At 42.1% G+C, this 22,012-nt stretch overlaps 1 long non-coding RNA gene across 4 annotated transcripts in view; it reads left to right on the top strand.

Moving 5' to 3' along the window:
* LOC135303911 (uncharacterized) overlaps window positions 1-22,012 on the top strand; it is a 27,855-nt gene extending 5,843 nt beyond the window's left edge. For 2 of the 4 annotated variants that reach the window (XR_010365329.1, XR_010365330.1), the window contains 3 exons: window positions 4,831-5,322; window positions 5,992-6,157; window positions 6,583-11,661. This is a non-coding gene — a long non-coding RNA (uncharacterized LOC135303911). Of the gene's footprint in view, window positions 1-4,830; window positions 5,323-5,991; window positions 6,158-6,582; window positions 16,063-19,433; window positions 19,509-20,971 lie in introns of those variants that run through there. The other 2 variants (XR_010365331.1, XR_010365328.1) reach the window with 2 other exon arrangements.

The following is a 22,012-nucleotide window of genomic DNA, read 5'->3' as shown; positions in this document are numbered from 1 at the left end:
TCCTTCAAGAAGAGGAGGATTTCCCCTCAAAGTTCTCCTCTCTCTCATTTCCATTGTCCATTTTACCCACCATCACCATTAAGAATTCCTGCAACGTTTTACAACTTTTAATGAGTTCGCTAGGCAGCTAAATCAGATTAAACCTAATTGTAATAAAATACTACGCCAAGTGAAGACAAATAATAAAACCAGGGAAAACCTCTCAAACTCTGCAACTGCAATTATCTCTCTCTTTTAATTCATAAGGTGGGAGAACCACTGGTTTACCACAAATATCACATCGTAACCTCTGTCACTGGCAGGAGAAATCTAGAACCTGACTGAAGTCCTGCTCGATGCCATTGCCAAAAGCTGTTGGTTTTGTTTTTCTTTTCTCCATCCTGATAAGTAAATATCTAGCAGAGCTGAAAAAGAACACAGATGGAGGCTAAAGGAGGCTTAACACTACTAATTCATGAATCACTGCTGCTGGGCTTTGCCTTTGCATTTCACTAGACTGCTTTCTTTGAATGAATCTGCATCAGAGACCAGCAGTTTCATTAACTGGTCAAAGCTGGCTGCTTTGGAACATGAAATAGTCGGCAAAACTGTAAATTAGGGGGTGTATATTTACACATTTTTCTTTGAGAGAAGCAGAGCTCATTCATAAAGAAACTTAATGGGCAGTAAATTTTATTACATCAGGTAAAGAAAAAGAAAATTCAGACACAGTTAGCTGACAGATCAAGTATGAAGAAATTAGTTCTGCAATTACTAAGCTGGAAAAGTTTTATTCAGGACATGTTTGTCCTCCAGTGGTTATGAGATAGTGTAAAAAGGTGAAGGCTTATCTTTCCCAGAGGGCAGTTTCCACTAACCGCGTGTAAACATGAAGCCCATGAGCACTGGCTGCAAACACTGTTACTTTTCTCTCTTAGTTACTCCTAGAACTGGAAAGTTTTCTTATTGCAGACTAATATGATTGTTAGATAGTTAGAGAACTGCAATATTGTTAAACCTGAGGTTGCTCAGAAACACCAAGAACCTATTTTAGCAAAATGCCCTTTCGTAGCAAGCCTTTCACGTCATACACAGTACATAAGAAGCTAAGGCACGATTTCCATCTTCCTTTTGTGACATGAACACCTTCCACAGTTATTACTCCCCCTCAAGTACAAAAATGAGAACTTACAGAACTTTAAAGGTTGACATTTAAGTTGCAAAATTAAAAGCAGCTTCTCCTATCTTTTATTGCATTTAGTATTCTACACATTCGGGCAACAATGCAGCCATTTTTACTTTTGTCTGCCCCAGAGAATACTTGTGGTTTGAGCACCCACACTGAAGAACATGGCCAGAGGATTCAGAATATCCAGCTTTACATTCCTTGAACCAGTTTCAGACGCACACTAAGGGCTTACCCTGGCTGACAAACCAGCATAACTTAACTCAGTTTTCTTCACTTGCAGGAGAACTTGCAAAAGAATAACTTTGCCCTCCTTATATAAAAGAAATAGGAAGATGAACATGTATTGGGGTTGGGTTTTTTCTGTTCTTTCCTTATTACCTGTAGAATTTCTTCACATTGACTTGCTAAGAAGCACTGATGGCTGGGTGCTTGAACAGGCTGGGAGGGGGAACTCCTTTGGGTTTTTGGGAGTTTCTCTGGGGGGGCAGAGATACTGAGAGAATGGGGGCAGGTAAGAAGAAAAAGGGTTGGGGGCAGCTGCTCTCATGCTGCTGGGCTTCATAGGAGGATGGTCGGACATGCGGCTTGGGGAAGGGAATTTGCTGCCACCGCTGAAATAAATGGGCAGGAGATCTTTCTCCTTTTTAATGCCTTTATTAAGAAGAATCAGCTCAGGTGGGGAGAAGTTGACGGGTCGCGCCCACGCCGCCACTGCTCCCAGGCGTGGCACGGAGAAGGAGGGTGATGCAGCTTTGTCCGCTGGTCTGCAGGCAGAGCTGGGGATTCCGTCCTCACGGGAGAGTAGCAGATTTCTGGCTTGTTTGTTTAACACCCCGGGGTGTCTCTTTAATCAGTATCTTTTCAGGTTAGGGTGAGAAGCAAAAAGGTCCAAGCAGGTACGGGACTACGCTCCCATCCTTAGACGTCACTTAAGTCACTTGTTGGCTCGTGATTTTAGGGGTTTTTCTTGTAAAAACTGTAAAAATTCGGGGCGCAATGCATTTCTCATCTGCATACTGGCTGTGATGTCACTCCTATTCTGGGGTCTGTCCCCATGTCCGTCCCTGGCAAGCAGCTAGCATCAGGGAAACAATAGTTAATCACCGGCCATTAATGGGTAATTAAGGAGCCCCTCTCCTGCAGCGAAACCAAAGAGGTCTGACTGGTCTGACTTGTTTTTTAACTCTGAAACTCTAAAAAAAATACAACTTTCTATTCATAACAACCACCATAACCCAGCGGGGACCCTTGCTTCTGCTGCTGGGCCCCGCACCCCCTGCCCTGCCAGGGCACCCCACAGCTTCCAGCTATTGCCGTGGAGTTTTGATACCCGAGAGTGACTGGGCCTGGGCTCGGGCCCTGTGCGGGGTCAGGGCCGAAGCTGCTCTTTCTCTGCCCTGAGATACACACGAGTAAAGAACTGCTGCTGCTCTTCCCTTACCTTTGCCTGAGAGCCCCGTCATTTCAAAACTCTAATAATTCGGAGGGAGGGGGTTTACAGTCTCCATTCCAAGGGTGGCTTTTCTGCCTTCCCTGGCAGAACATCTGTCTTGTAAACCAAGACAGCATGTCACTCAGAGAAGATTTCAGTCATGTTAGATTTCTCTCAATATTTAAAATTTCCCCCACCCCTTCCCTTTGCAGTTTATTTTTTGACAGGCATCACGGGCAAAGAAAAAAGTTAAGGATGTCAGATTCACAGGACAAGAAAAAAAATACTGTCTTTTTTTCAATATTGTGAAGTCACTGTGATATGGAGATGACCTGTAACACAAGAAGAATTGCAAAGAGATTTTCTCTAACAGAAAATTTCCATTGTGCAGAGGACCACTTCAGTGTCTCCAGTCAACGTTATTGTGTGCAAGCACAGGATTCCGTGACTTGCACTTTGCTAGTTTTAGTGAGTGATTTATAAATGCACTGATCACCATATGGAATATTTGTCCATGGTCTCATTAGCATAATTTCAGGGTTTGACCTGTTAGTGTTGCTATCTTATTAAGATTTTAGGAAAAAAAAATTATTTCTCTTCTGTAATTTTTAATACAAAAAGTCATTGAGACACCTTCCTTGCAATAATGGGATAGAATAGCCCAACTTCTCCACTCTCTAGAACGTAATTTTGTGTTTATGTATCTAAGGGGATTTGATACTAGCCATCAGGACTCCGTTTCATCTCTGAACCTGCCGAGAAAAACCTAGCTTATAGAAAATATCTGAAATTTATCCCCTGAAATAAAATGGGAAAAATAAATTAAAAAAAAAAAAACAACAAAAAAAAAAAAAAAAACCAAACCAAAACAAAAACCAAAAAAACCCCTACCAACCACTCAGAAAAGCACAGAATGGCATCGACACATATTCAATGTCAATGCCTTTCTTAATTCCTGACTGGCATTCAGAGTCCAGAGCAATGTACACATCTGCCTTTTGTCATACAGAGGATGTCACCACACCAGTCTTTAGAAAGGCAAGAGACAGGACAAGCCCCTGCTTTCCCAAAGGCTTCCATCCACAAAAGCCATTTCTGTGTTGTGCTACTGCTTCAGAAAGAAGGTTTCAGGCAAGTTCAACTCTTGGCAAGACAGGCACAGCTGACAAATGCAAAATCACCATGGGTTGCTGCCTCACCCTTCCCTCACACCCTGAATTATTCAGGTGTTGGCATTATGATACGGTAATGACCAAGGTCTATGCATGCACCTTCACTCATCATCAAGCAACACATAATTAAGTTCACTGTGGTGAGCTTAGACAAAAGCCACCTCTTCATAGGATAGGGTGGATGTGATGGGATAGGAGAGGTTTACCTAAGCATAGGATGCATCTAAGATACATCTACAATTAAAGACAGTGATACAGTTTCCCCTCCTCCAGGCTGGGAAAGTCTTATCAGAAGATTTTGCCTTTGAAACCAGTAAATGGAAAAAAAATTACTACTTAGCAGCCAACTATTAAAAGACAATTACACACTGACAAGCAAGTTGGTAGCATTTCATTGTCACTTTTATAAAAAAATGAAAACAGAAACTCAAAGAAATTCTCCATTATTATTTTAGCACACCCTTTTATTAATAGACATCTTCTTCAGCAGGTACTAAAAGTGACAAATGTCATATTCTCAAGTTACTGAGGGCTGCTTTTCCATCACTTTCAGACTAAGTTCAACTGATTGTTGGGCAGATGGTGCGAAAGAACACATAATGTGTTCCCAATCTGACTGATATAGATTATAGTTTCAAAGCAATGATTGAAGCACTTTGATATACCATTTCCTCATCCTCCACCATCAGACAGGAAAGTTGCCTTAGTTACACTGATGCTGTCTCTTCAGTAAATTGTGTTCCAATTATTATGCAAGCCACGGAAGTCTATTTTAAGAGTCTTTGCTTTTATTACAGTGCATATGGAGGAGGTTTTCTCCTGACACTTGAATAATCTGTCTTCACCTAGCAGGTGTGTTTTCCTTTCAGATTTTCTTAAATAACCTCCTGAAAAATAATCAGGAAGATTGAAAGGGAGCAAACTAGAATTCTGCTGACAGGCATATGCGCTGTGTTTAACAGCGCCCAAGAACAGTGCCATGCTAAAAAAAGCACTAAACCCACACTTATGGCAGAGCAAGTGAATCAGGTGAGAACATCCATGCATTTCCTTTTCAGGTCAGCACACAGCTCCCATCCTCTGCTCCTCCCTGTGCTAATGGTAATCGAGCAAGAGTTGAAGCAACCTTGGTGTCACTCACCACCCCAGCTAGAACCAGCTCCTGGCTGCAGAGATCTTCTGAAGCCAGGGTAACACAGGTGGAAGACTTCACTGCCTGGAGGAACACCGCTACCATCAGACAGATGTTCCTCCTTCAAGCATGCAGTGAAATAAATCCTGTCAGAAGTAGTCCACGTGCATTCTTCAGGATGTTTAGAGGCATCTGTCAGGTTTTTTTTCTGGCAAGCATCAAGTGACCAAGTTGCAGCTGAAGAAACGCTTCAAGAAGCAAGCAACAGATGTAGCTGACACCTTGAGAGAGCATCCTTGACTGCTACCAAGTTTGTAGGCTTCTTGTTCAAAATACAACTCATTGAGTGATCCTTTTGCAAGTCCTCTGCAACTGGATAGTTCAGACTGACAAAAATTTGAAAGCAGAAAAAAGAAAGGTGAGCTGAGAAATCCCTGTAAAAAGATGAGCTTAGCTGGGGTAAATGAATATACCTCAGTCTTATATGAATCTAAGCCAATTCAATGAGATTCATTTAAAATAATCTCCCTTAAGCTTTATGACAAACTGTGACCTCCAGGCCTTGTATCAGGAGCTGGTTCAAGTAGGCTGAATAAGGAGAAAAATCCATAAATTATTTGATTTTTCTAGCTCAGAGCTTTGGCCATGTGCCCAGTGAGCTCTTAATTATTTTAAGTCATTCAGCCACAGCAATGAAAATACCTCCTCATTAATAAGAGCTAGGTGTTTAAGTGCCAGTTTACAGTGTTACGAAGGACAGAATATCTCCAGTTTGCTGACAGAAATAAAACCTGGAATCTGGCCTTTGCTCCTCCTCTGAGCACAATCAAGATTATCTCATCTATACCCAGAACTCAGAGAATGAGACTTCCTGCAATGCCTGGTGACCATCACTGTCAGCAGAGCTAACAGATGGAGAGCAATTCACTGAGAACTTGGGCAAGAGCGGGAATCTCTCACAGGGAATCCTGGAATTTGTTCATGCTTGGTATTTTGTACCAGTGTTGGGTGGTTAAAAATCTGTACATATTTTGCATATTGCAGACCTTCCTGCTTCTCTCAACTCTGCCTCTCTGTTTTGTGCCAGATTTCAAATGACCAAATGCCAGTGGCAACACAGGATTCCTTCTCCTCAAGTTTGGGCACAATTTATTTGGCAAGTGACTGTGTAGCATCATAGAACAATTAAGTTTGAAGAAGACCTCAGAGAAGATTGGGTCCAACTGCTAATCCAGCACTGCCATGTTCACCAGGTACACATCCACACATTTTTTTAGAACTTCCAGGGCTGGTGATTCCACCAATTCCTTGGGCAGCCTGTTGCAATACCTGACAACCCTTTTGTTGAAGAAACTTTCTCTAATATCCAACCTAAACTTTCCCTGGCACAACTTGAGGCCATTTCCTCTCATCCCATATAACTTGTTACCTGGGAGGAAAGACTAACCCACCTGGCTCCATCCTCCTGTAGAGGATCATATGGTCTCCCCTGAGCCTCCTTTTCTCCAGATTAAATAAGCCCAGCTCCCACACCTGCTCCTCTGAGTTGTAAAGGAGAGGGATACAAAATTAGCCACCTTCCAGAAAGACTCTTAGGTGATTCCTAGATGTAGTGTTTGCATCTTGTGCCTCATTACCTAATCTGGTGACTTGAAGCCTATTGTCTTCTATTTCACAGGAGCATACAATGATAAAAACATCCCCATCTTTTAAGGGGATGAAGCCAGCATGGAATGAACAGCAGATTTCAGTGCTCAAGGAAAGGCATAGCCAGGCAAGAATTTTGGCAAGCAAAGAATACAATAACTCCAGGTTCTAAAAATTTAAGGAGTTTTATAGTATGACTTAGCTAAAACTAAGAACCTTAATGCTCACTGCATTTTCATTGTTATTATTAGCTGAAATGACAGAAACAGTGGGTGCATTCTCCAGAAGGACTCATTAGCTGACACAAGGGTAAAACACAACTGCAGCTGAAACTTCCACTTGAAGAAACAGTACTGGTTATATAAAACACCCAGGCACCTATAAGGGGGTCCACTTTAAGAATGCTTGGTCTAAAAGTGAAGATTTCTATCCGTGGTGTTCTCCATGCTTTCAGACAACTGCAGTTTCCTTTAATGAAGAAAAGCTTCCTCTCACCTCCTGCTAAAAACATCCCCAAAGATATGTTAATTTTTCTTTAATGTATTATCTTTTCCATCACCACAGCTGTCTTGTCTGCCTTTTTCTCAAGGACTGATGCAATTGCAAATACTTTCCTGCATCCCATGATAGATTTTATTAATGACATCAAACGGTTTCATGCTTTGCCTCGTTATTAAGTTCTGTGCTGGTAGCGGATATTGCATTCCTTTGTGCAAGTTCTGTAATTTTTCTGCGTTTTGATAAGGCCATTAATCACAACACAACTATGCTGATCCAGACCATGCTGGTGCCCAAGACAACACTACAATAACCACTCTTTAATAACCATTCTCCCTGGCCTAACACCTGTAGAGATTTTCTCTGCTTAGGTAGTAGTCTTTTTAATAAATATGGGAGAACATGAGGACTAAACTAACATGACTGTTTCAGTAAAATCACCTCAAATAATTGGAATAGGGCTGGCCTTATGAACTCAGTTCATTATGTGGAATTTGACCTCAAATCCTTGTGACTTCACTGCTAGTTGAAAACATTCAACATCTGTCAATATTCAGACTTAAATGATGTAAAGTACTTGAAAATTCATAGTTAAAAAGGAATATAAATAGCACTGAAAGCTTTGTTCCTCAGTAGAGTGACACTGAAAACCTTCTGCTGACTGCAAGCATTAGGTCTTGCATTTGCTAACCAAAATCTTGGCTTCTTTCAAAATAGCTGCTGACAGGTCAACATCTAAAGAAATCACCCTGACAAAGAACACAATTGAGCAGCATTTAGTAGGCTGCTAGCCTAATTTCTTTTTTAATTTTTTAGGTTTTGCACCATTCTGTCTGGGTACTGAGAATTACTGAGACATGAACTTCAAAATTTTGTTTTCCATGACCCCACAGAGGTCACATGCATGCCTCCATATGCACATCCATGCCTCATGCACATCCATTCATACGTACAGCACACACTGTGTTACATATGAACCTCAAAAAAAATGAGGACTGTAGTATTGTGGAGGAAGAAAGGCACATACTGAATCCATTTCCTTCTTGTTGCCAAGGTCTGCTTCCTTTGCAGCACCTACAGCCACCTGCTTTATTTGGGATGCCTGAAGTACAGAGGTTAACTATCCCAGGATAAAGCACACTCAGCACTTCAGAGGATTAAAGCCCAGCAGATGTTAACTGCAGCAGGGTACAAAAGGAGCCCCTTGCATTTCCCCTGCACACAGCCAGCCTACTGCAAGAGACTGAGCAGGGCAGTGGAGCTCCTGGCAGTCTGACTCCTTCCCTGAGCCCACTAAGTGTTTAACATGCTGCGTCTGAGCAAGTCTTTGATTTAGTAGCTGCCCTCTGCAGCAGCCAACAGCAAATAACCCAGAGAGAGCATGTGTGGAACACAGAGGTTTTCTTCCTCCACAATATTCTTGCAGCCTACAGAGATTTTAGGGTCAGCCGAGTTCCCGAGTCAAAGGCTGTGTTCCAGTGTCCTACAACCCTGACTGAATCTCCCAGAAATACAGGGAATTGTTAAAGCAACCTGGAAGGTAGACATGCCCCAAACCTGGACAAATGAACAGAGGAACATGCACAGAGTGGTTTTCCTCCTTAGTTCCATTTCTTTTTTCCAACCTTCCACCATTTGATGCCTCTGGCTCTGTTAAAGGACAGTCAGAAGAAAAGTCTGACTGACCACCTCAGTCACCTCTCTTCCATTTTAGATTATCTAATTATCCCTTGTTCAGAGGACAGGGTCTAGGGCAGACACATGTGGCTGAATGGAAGAACTGCCTACTTCAGGCCATGCATGCAGCTCTTTTTCTAGAGCTAGCACCTGTCTAACCCAACAAGCAGTGAGCTCAGGAGGGCTCCTGGCAGACAGTTCAGCTCTGAGTGGACAATGCATGGGAGCCAGAGCACAGGAGAGGGTGAGACTGTGTTGTGCTGAGCAGCAATAAAAGCCACTCAGCTTCTTTGGAACTCTGCAGACAGGACTGCTCTGTAATGTTTCCTCATGTTTTCCTATGAAGAAAACAAGCTCACCCCATGCATGGGTGGGTATAAATCACAGGTGATGTCAGGGGCTGCCTTACAAATAAATCTAATGGTTGACCTTTTTGGCTGTGAAAAAGTCTGGGTTTACAGGTACAGAGTCAGCTATGGTTTTGCAGCAAGAAAAAAAGTGCACTCATCATGTTCATCTATCACACAAGCCTGTAACAGTCAAGTGATTTTAGGACCCTCTTATGGAATATTACAGCTTACTGTGCTTGGAAACAGGCAATATAATTTCCCAAGTTTCAACAAATTCTATTAGTTACCCCACATTTAATTTTTCTTCAAGAAACTTGCTAATACCATCTCATTTCCGAAGCCTCCAGATAGCCAGCTTTGGTTTGTGAAAGGAGGAAGAAAGCATGTTTGTTTTGCTTTGTTGTACAACAAAGTTTACTCTTAAACTGCTTTTTAACTATTACTAGCATTCCCATATAATAGTGTTAAACACCTAGTGTTTAACAGTACAGCAGTAGAAACAGAGCTTCTTCCTGGCTCTCTGTTGGCTGTGATTCACTTCCCAGGCAGCCCAAAGTACATTAGCTGTGTGACTGAAAACAGGATTAGGTGTTCTGCCCATAAACCAATAAAAGCATGTCCTTCATGCAGTATTTCATAAAGCTCTTACTGGTAAAGTGCAGGTGACACTATGATACTATTAAGTTACACTAAGAGCAGGGGACCCAAAAGAGAGGGACAGGAGTCACCTGGAACTTGATGCCACAGGAGTGGATATAACACACCAAGGAAGAATTCTGATCCAAGCATCCATACTTTTTGCATGAAACTTTCACTTCTAATAGTGAAACTATTAGAATGTAAGCCTATATATAATTGGATATGGTAACTGGAAAACAGACTTAAAAGATGGGATGTGCAAATGTCCCAGAAATACAGGAAATTATTACAGTAGCCTGGAATGCAGAGAAGGCCCAGCCCTTGACAACTGCTAGGTTAACCAGAATCAAAACATGTTCTATATTGTTATTCCTCTGGAATGTTACCCTTGCTGAGCCCTCACACATATTGGAAATCTGCCCATCAGTTATGGAGTTAATGCTTTCATAACAGCAACAACATCTAAAAGAAGAGAGAAAGCAAACCCTAAGCATATCTTTTATTTAGAGCAGTGTGTTAGTGATAGCAAAGCACTCTTCCTGGAAGTCAAATCGCCAAAAACTGCACCAAATCAAGCAGAGACTACAATGACTGATCCTCCTCTCACTTCCCTTTCAGAATAATAAAATCTGTGTTGTTTAGAACCATTTCTTAGATTTGAGAAAAGGAAGGTTAAGAACAGATGTCAGAACCCTCTTCAGTTGTGAGACCCCATCCCCAAACCCACGCAATCCATGAATAAACTCAAGAGGATCATGCAGTCCCAGAACATACTTTTGTGAAAATGAGCCAAATTTATCTGAGCATAAGCTAGAATTAGAAAAATAGCAGATGGCAAATTGCAGCACCACTGAAATTCCAACAGCTTGTTTTGAAATGCTAATTCTTAAAATAAGGCTTTAGAGTTGAAATAGAATTCTCTAGAGATCCAGAAAACTTGGTTCAGACACAGGAACTCAGATTATTGTCAGAAATTGAGTGGACATTATTAGCCAGCTGCAGTTTTCTATATTCTCCTTGCATCAGAGGGCTGTTCTAGGGGTTCCTCTGGCAGTCATAAATTGGAACTTTTATTTTTAAGGTATTCTCACTTCTGCCAGGCTTGAAAGAACTCCTTACATCCTCCTGCTGTCATTCAGCCCTGAAGTTGGTTGTACTTCAGATGCAGTAACTTCATAACCTTGTTACCTCTCTGCTGTGGGTCCTTACATTGGGGAGCAAATTCCCTCACAGAGACTAAGGTGCTTTATTTTCCCTCTTAGGTCATAGCTACATTAATTAAAAGGAAAAGGACTAAAATCCTTGGGGTTAGTGTCCTTGGCAGACTGAATGAAGCCAAATTCCCTATAGGCTTCCTGCTTATGCTGAACCACTGATTCACACTGCACCCAGTTTTTTTGCTTTCCTGAGAGAAACAAACCAGTTTTGGGAGTGAGGGGAAGAACCTCCCTTTCCATACCTTTCTTCTCTCCTAAGCCTGTTCAAGAATTAAAAGCAAACATAACAGATGTTCTTTTGTCCTCCAGGAAATGCTTTTCCCCCTATACTACCACCAGACAAATCCAGTATACTCCAAAAGCCACCCTGGGCACACTGCTGTTCCCACGCCCTTGTGGAAGGACAAGCAACACAGGAAAGCCTTGCTTTGAAGCAGCAAGCCAGGGCACCTCATGGCTCAGAGGAAATGAAGCACTTGTGTTATCAATCCCTCCCAAAGCAGCTTGCTCACAGCTCCAGGGGAAGAAGAACTCAGGGAATGAAAGGCAGGAGCCGGAGGCAGGAGCTCAGGCCGGTTTGCCAGGAACACAGAGCCTCGCCCTGCTGCCCCTCACACATGGAAAAATCCTGGCTACCAGTGAACCAAGAACAGAATTTAAAAGCAAAACAACTCCCCTCTGGGACTGATCTCACCACCCCATAATTCATCCTTCACCTACCAGCAACTTCCCTGGTGGTGCCCCTGCCATCTCTCCTAGGAAACACGTGTAGCTCCGTATTCTGGGTCAAAAACATTCCCCAAAGCAACACCTCCAGCAACCATCTTTCCCAAGGCCACACTTCCTTTTGGAGCAAAACCAAGAAGCAGCTGAGCCCAGCTCTTCTTCCAGAAGGTTCTGGCCAGATGGGCTCAGCCCTTGGCCCAGCTGCCGGCGCTCCCTGACACAGGTGCTGGCACTCAGCTGGATGACTCCAATCAGGCACAGCTTGCAATTTAATGAGTTGCAAGGGAAAGCAAAGCAAATACCAAGTTGTTTAATAAGGTGATTTTTTTCTCATGGGCAGTTGTGGAGGCCAGAGCTGTGAGCACCCCACAAATGGTGCTGTAGAGACCACAGAGCCTGCCTGTGGGGACTCAGCAACATGGTAGCACTGCTTCTGACTTCCAGGAGAGTTTTCAGGTTTTCCTCCTCGAGTTTCCTGCTGTTCTAGTCCCATACCAGACTCTATAAATAATTGTCTGTGTATTTCTCTTTTTTGTTTCACTGTAGAGGTGGATTTATCATAGTCAGTATTTCTTAAGGCACAGCTGTTTCAGCTGACAGTGATCAAGGCTAATATTGAAGTCAGGTCACAATTTACATTACAAACACTGGTTTCTGGAATCTTACTACCCTTGCATAAAAATGTCCTGCAAGCAGAAATAAAGCTTTGTGGAAAAAAAAAAATTAGAAGAACTAAAATATTAAAAAACAAAAACAGTGACACAGTTTTGCACCTACTAACAGTGGTTTTATGAACCTGTTTTCACTTTTCACCAGTCAGCAATCTGACCCTTTAAAGCTCATATTTTCTCAGTGCAAAACAAAGTAGATGCATGCAGATGATGTCCAAGTGCCCATTAGAAAGGATTGGCAGCTGCAGCCAAAGCCTCGTGGCCACCAGGACAGGACAGTTTGTACTGCTTAAACAAATGTGCTAATGAAGGTTTGCTTTAGAAAAAATGAGAAACATTTGAGCACCCTGAACATTAAATCCTCATTTAATGATGGGAAGTGTTGTGTTTCTTTCCAACACCCAGGCACAGTGCCACAGCTTCAACAAGCTGCTTAATTTTCTCTCTGATGCCTAAATCTATGTGATGGATATATGGTGCCATATCACCCTCAGCTGGGAATTGCCTGAACTTTATTGTTTTCTGTCACAGTGTGTATGCTTTTCCAATGTTTCAGTGATTGTAAAAGATCAGTAAAGAAGGACTACTTTGAAAGTCTTTGAAAAGGAAAAAAAAATCCATGAGGGAAATTCAAGCAACAGTAAACCTGAGACCTGTTGTGCAGCACAAAACATTTAATGAGAAGCAGAAGCAGCCTTTCAACTGTGACAAATAATGAGAGATGCCACTGCAGGACCACTGCTGGAAGACATTTAAGAGAGCATCAGAAGAGTGAGTGCTCAGTTTTTGGGAAGCATTTTGTTCCCAGGGTCCCATCCTTTTGGATCAATAGAACATTTATTGTTGGCAGTGATTATGAGTTACCACTGATGCTGTTATATGGACACCTTAAAGGCATTTTCATCAGTCTTTCCTTCTAAATTAAAGTTGGTGTGCAAAGGCTGTGGTCCAAATTCAACAGGAACATAAACAGTACAGCACTTATATATTAATGATGAACTGGGATCTTTGGGGCAATTTCATCCCATCCTTAAGGGAGGCCAGTGCTGGCCCACGGGGTAGTGCCACAAGACATTGTGCCTGCAAGACATTGCCACCCCTGCTCTAGTTCTAAGATCAACATTTGTCAACTGACCTGGCAGAAACTTTTTATTTGGTCAAATTTCATCACAATGCAGTGCAAATGGCAGAAGTAGCCTACAGGAGATGAGCGGGATAGTAAATATTTCAACTGGAGAATGCAGAAAACTTGAAACTGAATATTCTTGATCCTACTTGCTAACACACTCTCCTGGGAGACTCAGGTTCTGCCTTCAAACTGGATGGACAAGTGAATTAAGAGTGAAAAAAGCCTGTGCTCCTCAGAGTCTGGTGCTGCCCACCTCCCTTGTGCTTCTGGAGGGCTGTGCCACTGGGAAAAACAGGAAAATATAAAATTTTGCATCATCTTTGACTTGGTAGGAGTGCCTTGGTGTTTAAGCTACAAGAGTTTTTCACATGGACAATGGCTGAAGCTTCAGTGAGTCCTGACTGGGACTGGGTTGGGTGGCAGCTCCAGTCTCACAGGAGAAAGCTCTCATGAAAAGCCTCTGAGTGCACGAGCCTATTCTCTCAGATGCTGAATTCCTTCTGTTTTATCTCTTGCTGTCCTCAAGGTTATCCAGCTCCTCTTTATCATACTGCAATTCTCTTGTACAGTAACAATGTTTCCCAGCTGTATTCCAACAGGGGGTTTCATTAGCAAACTCTTCATTATTTCAGAGAGGTCATTAATGAAAGTCTCACGTGTTTGGCCCCAGGCAGATTCCTTGAAGATCTCTAGTAGTCAAACCCCCTCTAGCCTCATAACTCCTCCTAAGGAGGTGCCAGCCTCACTTTACATCCTCAAATCCTGAAGCTTCCTCATAATACCCAGTGTATGATTTATCTTAATCTGCTAAGCACTGAATTAATATTGCATTGTAACATTATAATGAGCCACTTGCAGAAAGGTGTGGATTTCATAAAATGCAGCATTTCTATCCTAATGCAAGCAGGAAAAATATGATGGCCTAAAATAACAACTTACGAGAGGACTAGAAGTGAAAACATTTGTATTATATCAGAATCAGACAAAACAGTATGAGCTGACCTGAAATATAGTGGTCCCAGTGAAAGCCACACACTGTGATCCCAGCAACATCAAAGAGGCAGCAAAAGGCTCATTATTAATTTACCAGGAAATAGTAAAGAAAGGAAATTGTTGGGTTTTTTTCCAAGAAGCAGAAATCCTGATGTGTCATACACTTTTGTTAAAATACAACAATAGATGAACATTAATTAACTCGTAACATGCTTTAATCAAAGGGAATGCTTCATTATTGCCCAAAATAAAACAAAAGGCCTCTTTAGACTTGTGTGGCATGCCAGATAATTAGCACAGCCACCCACCAACTTGGCCAGCTGAAGAAAGGAATATTCACCAGCCACAACCACCAATTTTGGTGGGTTTTTTTTGGGAGGGAACGACCATTTTTGGTCCAGTCACCACCTGGTTCTTACAGCATGGAAAAGAGTTCTGATAGCAGAGTGATCACTGACATGGCTTGCCTGGAGCCCCTGGAATGAGTAAGGCACCAGAACCCTTAGTGAGTGACAATTATCAAAAGTATGGGGTACACTTAATTGAACCAACTTAATTGAACAGCTACAGGAGTCGGCAGGGATGCTCAGTTCTTGTGCTGCTTCCTGATGCTGTTAGATCAGGATCTTCTTTCCTCCCCGTTCTCTTCAACTCCCTCATCATTGTTCACTGACCTACGTTACAGTGCACAATCTGTTTCCTCTGTCCAGTCCAGAATTCTGTCACATCCACCTTGGCACCAAGCCTTATTTCTTGCTCCTTGTGCCATCTGACCAGTTTCCTTTCTCTGTTTTGTTTCATTTTTAAACTCCTGGCAATTTCTTAAATTCCTTTATTCTATACTATACTTAACATTATGTTAGCTTGATAAAATACAGTTAACTTGTAGTCACAAGTCTTCTTTCTAATCTGATGTCTCAAAGGTATCTGGCAAGTTTATTTGGGGCATGCAATCCTGAAAAACACTCTTTATGTTGGATAAATCAATAAGTAACCAAAGCCAAACACAGCTGTATGCCAAAATTACATTGATCTGTTATTTCATATACTATAAAAACATATATGCACCTGAGTATAAGAAAAAACCATGCAAATTACTATTCAAACATTTTTAAAAGCTAAAACATTATGAACAATACAGTACTGTTAGGCTAAGATTTTTAAAACATATTTATATATTACTTGTAAGAGCAATTTACAAGGGTATGAAAAGTACAGCCAAGAATTAATGAATTAGGAGATACCAGGATTCAAACTGCACAAATTCATTATTATCTACAACTTTACTGCATGCACAGGTACTATTTCTCCTACCTGAGCTGTGCTTTCTTCAGATTGCTCTCTTATTGACCTGCTCACCACTATTTGATTTTGTTCTTACTCGTTCACTGGGCAAAAGCCAGCCCTGTACTCAGCACACACTGTTCCATTACTGCTTTAAAGGAGCAATATTGGCCTTCAGTGGGCGTGAATCTTGCCCCCTCTCCTCCCACATGAAGCTGATGTCACAGCAGAGGGCACGTCTGTGCCGGGCAGTGGAGAAGGGCAAATGTGGCTGTTCAGTACCTCCCTGGCAAACACAGATCCTGCTGCAGAGGGTAACAAAAGCAGGTTAGATAAGCACCATGTCCATGCTAAACCCCTTGGCTCCCAGGAAAGCTAATCAGAGCTGACATCTGTGCTGCCTGCAGTGCCAGAGAGGCTGAGAAATGTCTGCTGGGCTGCCACAACACAGGCACAGCTGATGGGCTCTGCCTCATGTCTGCCTATTATAAGGAGAATGAAATCTAAATCTCTATGACTGACTGATACACTGTTGATACCTACAGAGAAGAATCTTCCAGAAAAGAAAGAGCATTATTTAAGGAAGATACCAACATTACTGTGTTTTAATTAAAATTACATAGTGCGCAAACATTTCTGGTGGAAGTGATGCCACAGAGGTGACACTTTCCAGAAGAGCGCTAGAACCAGACTATTGCTCTAAAATACATTAAAAATTACTGGACACACACGACAGTAGCTAAGGCTCTTTGTCTGAATTAAGCCTTGAGTGACTGGCACCAGATACGCTTGACCAGCAATCCCTCTTGGTTTTACAATTTATGGTATAATACCAGACTTTTACTAAGAAATCTAAGAGATCCTTTTATTCATGCTCTCACTCATTCACTTTCTTAAGCCAGGAAACTCTTACTTCTAAATAAACAAACATGCTTAAATGTCTGAAAGCCAATAGAAAATTACCATCTTTGGTGACATGTGATGAAAAAATCAAATCCGGTTTTTCTCATCTTTGCCACATAGTAAGGGTCACACACCAGGATTTTTATCTCAGTAAGACATGGAAAATAACTCTGACATTCAGCTCTGTCTTCATTGGCAATGTCTTTATTTAACAAAAATGTACATAGTGTACATATCTGTTTGTTAAAAATGCTTGATGGGGTACTACTACTACTACTACTACTACTAATAATGAATAAGAATGTCGTGTTGGGTGTGTTGTGTCCATGTTAAATATATTCATACGGCCCTAAATAACAATCAGCATGTTTGTAGGTGCTGCACACTCCATTGTCTTCAAAAACCTATTTTTAATTTATAAGACACTGTTTGGAAGTGCGTTCTGTTTGCACAAAAGGCTGTGCTCAGTAGATCTCTGTGTACACTCAGAACTGAGGGTCAGCCTGGAGCATCCAGACAATCCTGTTTACTAATTCATGGAGTGTTTCACAGCATGCCAGAAGGACACAACAGGAGTATTCTCACTTCTTGGTATTCTGCAGGGGTGGAGAGCTTATTGGATTTTCCTCAGTCACCTGTCATGCCTTCAGCATTTCTAGATCATTAATGATCAATGGATCTGTTTAGATAAGAATAATAATGCAGACAATTGAAAAACATCCAGGCTTCCTGGAAGGCTTGTGGTCACAGTCACAAATGAATTCTCTGTTCAGCCCTCCTGAGGAATAACAGCTATTGGAAGAGCACATTTTGGAATACCAGAGATGATACCCTAATAACTGTAGTGTAATATTTGAGTTGTTTGTTCAAACACTGCACAATTATGCTTCCTTTAAATTTATCATCTTTACTGAGATTTTGAGCTCTGTTTAGACCTTATGACCTCATTGTATATTTAGTTACTACAGCAGCCTCTACAGTTACAAAAGTTAAAATGTTCTCTCTTAAAGAGCTTCTTTCTCAGTTTTGGAAATCATTATTCCTAAGTCCAAAGCAGGAAATACCCAAGATCCAAGAACACAGAGCTCTTCTCGTCCATGTATGTGAAGTCACGTTCAATCTTCAATCTATGCTTCATGTTCCCATCCCTTTTGCCCATCCTCTGTGCTTCCTGCATGTGTGCAGTAACAAGGATTTGGAGTTAGATGGGAAAGAAGCAGGCTGCACTTTAATACCCTGGGAAGCCAGGTGGACAGCTGTGTGTAGGAAGGACAGTCCCGACAGCCCCACAGAGGAATCGTTTCCTTCCTGTGTTGCACACACTCTCTGCTCCTGCACGTGCCACGTGCACTTCATACAGCCCCAGTTCTGTCCCCAACCACCCTTCCAGCTGTTTTGCTGCCTCCTGAGTAGGGGACATTCACTAAAATCCCTTTGCTGTCTGTCTGTGGCCACCCAGCCCTTTCTCACCACAGCAGCTGTGAGTCCCTGGTGTGGCAGTCACAGCCACATCAGGCCAGTTCAGGTAACTGAAAGAGTGGCTGCCAAACTCAGATTTCTCTGATTTCCCATGTTTCTCCACTTCTGATGGAGATAATTTTCTCCAACGCTTTATCTACATGTTCAATGATCTTAATCTTCTTTGCCAGGTTTGTCATCTCTTGAAGGATGGCACTCAGACTCATGGTCCATTGTTTCCAGCATCTTTCTAGAGCCATTTCTATGGACAGGACAGATTTGTGCAATATTCCTGCTTTTGTCATACTGAAATAATGTTTACCTTTTAAAATTATTTTTCTTCCCCAGCCTCTGCAGGGTGGTCCTCAAACCCTCTCTTAAGCCTCCTAATGTCCTGGTTACATTTGATCTGCCACATGGAGCTTCCTGCTCTATTCTGAAGGACAAAATTCCCATTACAAATGCCAGTCCTTCCTAAGTGAAAATCACCCTCATTTTCTATTTAGTCCTGTAGGGCTTTTGCTGGACCATTGTGATTTCTTTCCAAATTTCAGCACAGTTTGTCTTGAATGCTAATACAGGATTTCTCAGAAGTGTCTTGGCTACCTTGCTCTTTAGCCTGCTCCCTCCTTAATCCTTTTTTCTTCATTTTAACCACTTGCCATATTAGTATGCAGTTCCCTTTCTTTAGATTGAACACTTGTGCTCCGGATAGTTCCCTTTCTTTAGATTGAACACTTGTGCTCCGGATTTGTTTGTTTAGTGTCTCCTGCTGCAGGGTTAAGCCTGATCCTCCTGCAATTGCTATTAGATCAGCTCTCCCATGTGCTTCTCAAGCTGGTCCTGTGCACCACTCAGGATGAAAATCAGGGCAGAGATTTTCTGGGATTGCAGAAAATCAGTTATTCAGGAAAGGAGCTCCAAAAATTGCATTTTGTATTTCTATGTCCTGTCATAGGTGATGAGGCATTTATTCTGTTGGTAGCTGATACATCCCCATATTAATAGCTGCTCTGACTTTGCAGGTGCTCTAAACTCTATCCTCTATCTATATTGTGACTGAGAGTGGGGGTAATTGTACAATCATTACATTTTTATTGTTACAGTGGGATACTTCCAACCAGAGGGACCTCAGACTGTTTTTGGGGGGTTTTTTTGGTTGTTGTTTTTTTGTTGTTGTTGTTTGTTTGGGGGTTTTTTTTGTTGTTTTGTTTGTTTGTTTGTTTGTTTGTTTTGTTGTTGTTGTTGTTTGTTTGTTTTGGGGTTTTTTGTTTGGTTTTTTTTTGTTGTTGTTTTTTTGGGAACATCCCATCCACTAATTATTCTCTTTCTGTAAGGTTCTGAGATGCCTCTCCCACCACCTGAAGCCAAGCATCCTGGTTCTCCCATTTCATGCTTCCAGCACTGGCAAGGTTTGTTGTCCCCTGCATTGGACACTGTCAGCTGCCATAGGAAGGAGCCTGATTTGCCTTCCCTACTCACTGCACTTGTGGTGCTTTCTTTGCATCTTTTTAGACATGCACTGAACATTATCCAGGGGGATTTTGGGGATCACAGCCCTCTGGCAACTGTGCTCCTCTGCATCTGTCAGCTTCCTCACTCTTCATAGCAGTTTTTTATGTTTTCAGGGTCATCAGCCTGGCTCTTTTCTAGCCAAGGTTTCAACCCTTCCTTCCTGTTCTCCCTCTTCTGAAATATTCCCATTTTTAATGTATGTAAATCTCTTATGCCAGTATCTAAACGAAACAATTTCTAACTGAATATTATGTTATTTTCTGTTCATGAACATCAACTGATCATCATCTTCTTAAGAACTCCCCTTTCTATTACAGATTAGACTGCTACCAGAGCACAGAATTTCTAAAATGTTTTTATTTTATGAAAGGTTATTAACAGGCAGCTGCTAGACTATTAGCAGGCAGCTCAAGTATTATATTTATCCAGACAATAACAGCATCAACACTGTAGTGCAAGCTTCTCCCATGTAGTCCCATTTATTTATTTCCATCAAGCCCAGGAGAAATTCCAATAGGGAAAAGGGATTGTAATGAGTTTCATGAAGCCTCATTCATGCCAAGCTGTTACAGATAATGATTCAGAGAGGGAGAAAAGGATATGGGGCAGCATCCAGAAGCTGGTGAATAATAGGGTGTTAAACCACCAGTGCCTGTTTGCAAAGTTCAGATAAATACCAGGCAAAAACCATATTCCCTGGCAGTTCTGCTTCACCCTGCAGTGCCAAACACAGGCAGCATGTGTGTACAGGGGCAAGTTCAGCTCTGCTCTGCACTGGGGCAGCCTCACCTTGACTCCTGGGGGCACTTTTGGGGTGCCACAGTATAGAAAAGACATTAATGTATTAGAGAATGTCCAAAGGAGGCCACAAGGATGGAGAAGGGTCTGGAGGAGAAGCCTTGTGAGGAAAAGCTGAGGTCTCTGGGCTTGTTGAGCCTGGAGAAGACTGAGGGGAGACCTCATGGTGCTCTTCAATATCCTCACGAGGGGAAGAGGAGTGGCAGGCACTGATCTCTTCACCAGTGACAGGACTCAAAGAAATGGCCTGAAGTGGACGAAAAAGAAGAGCATCCTATCCCAGAAATGGTTTGTTAAGAGCAGAGCAGATACATTTTGACCTGCTGTACATTCCCATTCTCATTTCGACCCTGAGTTCTGAACTCACAGGCATGCTGAGCAGAGGGAAGCCTGTTAAGGTATAGCATCTATACAAAGGCAGGCCACAAACAGTAATGGCATGTAGTCAGCGGTAATTTGACTTTAAAACAAAAATCCTATATCTGCACCTCTTGAAAGAATGACCCCTCCTATGGCTGGAACAGGCAAGTCATTTTGCCTCACTTCACTTTGTTTTGTGCAGTTGTTCACCAAACCATGTACAGTGGCATATTTATGATGTGAAAGGTATCTGGTAAAAATCACCTATTCAACAGAAAGTACAGCATTCCAAAATGTCCAGGCACCTCCCAGAGCTGCTCAGTCACATGGTAACTGCCATGGGCTGGATGAACACAAGGAATGAATAAATTCATGATCCACATCTGCACCATTTGTGGTTTCAAGATATGTTGCAATATAAAAAGGATTTCCATAGCAGCCAGATACAATCAATGGAAACAAGTAAAGCAGAGCTGCAGAAAGTACTCCGAAAGAGGGGTCAGAGTTAATGGTCTCAGCTTCATGTCAGAGAAATGTCATAAAGCCTCCATCACACCTGCAGCTGGCAGTGCTATAAACTGAGAATCAGAATGGGGAAAGGGTAAACAAAACACCGATTGCACTGCCTGGTATGACAAGCGCATTACTCCTCACAGGATTATTCCACAGATTCCATGACAACAAAAAGAACTAAGATATTTATAACTTTGAAAGCAAGCCTCTGTCTTAATGCCACAGTTTGCATTCACAGGCCAAGGACAATTCCAAAAAGCTTTGTGCAGAGGCACCTCAGGTGTTTAAGGGATTAGGAGTGCTTTGATTCATGTGTGAGCTGCAATGGGACTGTCAGAACCCAGGACACCCCTCTGGGTGCCCTGGATGACACGTGCCCCTGGCAGGGGCTCAGAGTCCTGGCAGGAAGCCGAAGACACTTGGGATTTTGATCTTAACCCATGGAGCAAATTACCAACCTTGTATGAAGAATCACAAGTCACTAAAGTTTAAGTAGCATAGTAGTAGTTGTCACAGGGTGAAAGGTGGAATTTTGGGATTTTTGGAACGGGGGTTTGGAGTCCCAAGATGGAGGAATTTGGGTGTTCCCTGTCCTTTCTTCTTCCTAGCCTCCATCTTCTTGGTGATGCTGGCACATTTAGATTGGTTTAGAGTAGAAGTAGACAGTCTAACATAGGTGATAGGTATTGGTAAAAATTTGTAAATAAATACATGTAGTTTTTAATATAAA

Source organism: Passer domesticus, chromosome 6, assembly GCF_036417665.1.
Source record: "Passer domesticus isolate bPasDom1 chromosome 6, bPasDom1.hap1, whole genome shotgun sequence".
NCBI classification, from domain to species: Eukaryota; Metazoa; Chordata; class Aves; order Passeriformes; family Passeridae; genus Passer; species Passer domesticus.
The sequence above is the reverse complement of the archived record's forward strand: the minus strand, read 5'-3'. Positions and strand labels throughout refer to the sequence as shown.